Below are 4,571 nucleotides of genomic sequence, written 5' to 3' on the forward strand. Positions count from 1 at the left end.
GTTATCTACGACCTTATTATCTACGGATTTTTTTCCGTAGATAATCCGTAGATAATTATCAGTTATCTACGGATTTTCATCATTATCTACGGATTTTTTCCGTAGATAATGTTGATTTTTCTTGTAGTGAGAAAGATCAAAGAGAATGAGAATGAAAGGAAAGATAAAAGGTTTCTGACGATACTTTTAAAATCGGTTATTTAAGAACCGATTTTGTATGTATACAAAATCGGTTCTTAAATAACCAATTTTAAAAGTAGTACTTTTAAAATTGATCATAAAATAACCGATTTTAAAAGTGTTCACATTATTTACAAAATTGTCACCACGTCACTTTTAAGATCGGTCACCTTGTAATCGATTTTAAAACTCTGATTTTAAATCTAATTTTTGTACTAGTGATCGAATGAAAGAACTCTGTATGGTCGTTGGTGAGGAAATTTGCGACTTTCTAGTCATGGAAATTAAAAGACTGACAACGAGCGATTCTCCTTAAGTAATTGTATTGGGCCGTGGTAGGGATTTTGTTCCCCAATTGAGTTCCGGCTAATGATATATACACCTCCATTTTTTTATACATACACCCCCTTTTTAAAAAAAATATTAAATTCTTAAATTATCCTTAATATTATTTGAAATAAAAAAAAATTATCCTGGAATTTTTTTTTTGGAGGTGTATTTGTACATAATTATGGAAAGTTCTTTCCGGAATACTAAAATTACTATTCCGGAAATAACTTTCCGTCGAAATAATTCTGGAAAGTACTTTCCGTAACACTAAAATTACTATTGCGGAAAGTTCTTTCCGGAATTATGGTAACAAATACACACAATGTTAATATTCCGGAAAGAATTTTTCACAATAGTAATTCTAGTGTTACGGAAAGTATTTTACATAATTATTTTGACGGAAAGTTATTTCCGGAATAGTAATTTTAGTATTCTGGAAAGTACTTTCCGTAATTATTCTGACAGAAAGTTCTTTTCGGAAGGCTCATGATATATACACCTCCTTTTTTTTTTTATAAGTACACCTTCTATATTTTTTTAAAAAAATTATAAAATATTATATAATTTTTAAATTTTATACTTTTAACTTTCAATTTTCTACTTTTTTCTTTTTTTTCACACACTTTTTTTTTTCTCTTTCAATTTTTACATGCTACCAAAATAGGTGGGGTGAAGAAAAGATAACGGGGTGCATGTAAAAATTGAAAAAAGAAAAAAAAAAGAAAAAAGAAAGATCTGTAAAAAAAAGTACTAAATTAAATGTTGTGAATGTAAAATTAAAAAAAAATAAAAAATTAAAAATATTTTAAAATTTTAATTATTTTTTTTTTGAAAAGGAGGTGTACTTATAGGAAAAAGGAGGTGTATATATCATCAACCTTTGAAAAACACTTTCCAGAATAATTTTTTTTTTCAAATAATATTAAGGATAATTTAGGAATTTAATATTTTTTTAAAAAAAAGGGGGTGTATATATAAAAAAAAAATGGAGGTGTATATATCATCAACCTTGAGTTCCTAGAGAAAGAGCTTCCTATAGTGACCATGAAATTGACTTATCTATCACTAAAAAAAAAAATTTATAGCAGTTAAAATTACACTTTCTAACGGTTAAAAACCGCCATATCAATTTTTGATGATGTTTAGAAACTGCTGTCAAAACTGGTTAGTCGTGCAATTTAGCAAAAAAACTAGTATTGGTTGCTAGAAATAAAAATATTTTTCTAGTGGTTCTAAACTATCACAAAATACATTTTTATTCTATTTTTTAAATATTTTTTTCCGGTTTATGACCACTAAAATATGTTTTTTTTTTTCATATTTTATTTAACAATTTTTGACACTTAAAAACTGGCACAAAATATATATTTTTTATTTTTTACAAACCATACTTTTATACACACACTACAACATATACTTTTTTTGTCCTTATCATTCTTTTGATTAATAAATAAATTGAAAACAAAAATTAATAACTATACATTTGAAAAAATTGTATTCACACACCATACAAAACTAAAGTAACAATAACTATACATTTTAAAGAATGCATAACCAGAGACCAAAGAAAGCAAACCAACCATAATTATTGTCCAAATTCCAATTGCCAACCAAAAATAATATTTCTTGTCTAGGATTGATTTCATATTCATATCAGTGGGCACAAGTCAATTTCTGCATCAAATTTAAACAGTCAATGACTTCATGCTTTATTTAATTAATTAGCTTCAAAATAGACATGTATGCTTAAAGATTATCAATTAGCTAGGACAAACCTGAAATCTCCTTAACGAGGCCTTTAAGGATTAGCAAACCGAACAATTAATGGTTGCTTACAGTCCTATGCAGAAAAATACAAGATTAAACGGCATGCTTTTACAAGGAAAATTACTAAAAAGAAAAATACATGATTTTTTCTCTCACTCACATTGTGTAGATTCCAATAAATCTATTAACAACCGTAAGAACCATATCTCTGCACGAGTATTTGACAAAACCACATCCTTCAACCAAAATAAGAGAAGATATTATCTATTTAGTATTAACATCAAACACAAGTACACGTATAGAGACACAAAATACATGTAACCGCATAATAAAAATAAAAAATTGTGATAACTCCAAACATTGAAATATTATCTCAACTGCACCTATCATGTCATCAATTAATGGGCTAAGCATGAAATTGTCAGTACAATATAATAACCATATAATTACTTTACTTGCATCTAGCTAGCTTGGTCATCATGATTTCCAAAACTACTAAAAAGCGCATGTTTCAAATCAATACACATGGAAGAGTTTCTCAAGCTTATATTAGGCAAATTTATTATATCAATAGTATTTAGCATTATTATGTAAGAAAAATCATATACATATCAAATTTCAGACCTAACAATATAGCTTGATATACACAATTAATAGAACTTACACATTAATTTGTGAATCACAATATATAATAAATGTTTTAGTGAATTATCCTACTCCTCCTCAGTTGAACTCTAGCACTAGGATAAATGCAGGGCCCGACCCTTTTCGGTACTGAGCAAGCTTCAGCAATGGTGCCCCTCTTGAGATAGCTTGATCTATAAGTCTTCATGTGTCTCTCTGACAACGCTACTGTCAGTATCACAAGAATAATTGGCAAACTAAAGCATCTCCAGGAAATGAAGAACTCTTAACGGGAGCTATGACAAAGAAATTTCACATTACAATGAGAACCTTTTCAGCAAAAATACTACATAACCACAAAATATGACAAAATCATCCAGCTGAACAGTTTCAGATACAGCAAAATCTGTAATGGTTTTTAATTTGGTTTGAAAATAGAGAAAGGATTTGGTAGGAGAAGAGAAAAAAGGCCGATCAGACATGCACCTAGTTTTGTATATCATTGGAAGAAAAAGAAATGGTCCAAAATCATAAATATATTTCAGTTTTGTTTTACTAAAAAAAAGATGGAAGAATGAAAGGCAACGAACAAAAAAGAATAAATTTACTATTACACTAAGAAAAAAATGGCTATAGTGACGGTTAATTTGTGGCGGATTTTAAAAATCTCCAGAAATGATATAATATTGACTGTTTTAAAAAGGCATATATGTTACCCTACTAATGAATTTGTAGTAAGGAAAGTTGTAAACGAATGAAATGCGATAAAAGAAAAAGTAGAAAATAAAGTTGTATATAAAATTGTAAAAGGAATTCAGATGATTGGAAATGATATATTGGATTGATGTTAATTTGGTAGAGAACTCATACATTATTTTTCTTCATTATTTGTGGAGTATATAAATTAATTGGCCTAAAAGCATCTCAAACAGTAGACTTATTTTGAGATTTCAATCCATATTTTGTAAGTCTCTCAATGCCACTTAAAATTTAAGGATTTTTTATTTTATTTTTATTTAATTTTTTTTATTCATTTTTGCTCTGATGGCCGACAACTTAACTTGAGTTTTTAATTGACTTTTTGGATATCACATTTATTTTTATTTTTATTTAATTTAAGTAATAATAAAAAAATATTTTTTATTGATAAAAACTAGCTGTTAAAAAATTTATAATGATTTTTATACTATTTCATTTACATTGAAATGTCTTAGTGATAAATTTTATAATAACCAATTCTTATATTTAACAATACGGTTAAAAATTAATCTCGTTCGAGATGTTCTAAGTCATTTAATTTTCACTATACGATAACTATCTATTACCCTATGTTTTTGGGAGATCATTACTCCATGCATGCTCGCACTTGTAAAACTGCTTTCAACTGCCTCCCACATTCTCATTCCGCACCAACAATTACAATCCCCTCCTTTGATCCACATATTCCTTGATTTTTGATGCACCAAGGATTTATATTTTGTGGATACCTTACCCAATTCAACAAGCAAGTCCTTCCTCAATTGCAACTGTTCTAGATCGACTTCCTCATCTTTTTTATCGTACCTGTTCATTTTTCCTATATATCATCAGTCCCCAAAGCTCTCATTATTCCATTTCTTTTGCTCACCTTTAATTTTAGAATTTTCAACTTTAGCTAGTTTCTCCCATCT

The sequence above is a fragment of the Cajanus cajan genome, chromosome 6 (assembly GCF_000230855.2).
Source record: "Cajanus cajan strain Asha chromosome 6, NIPB_CcT2T_4, whole genome shotgun sequence".
In the NCBI taxonomy this organism is placed as follows: Eukaryota; Viridiplantae; Streptophyta; class Magnoliopsida; order Fabales; family Fabaceae; genus Cajanus; species Cajanus cajan.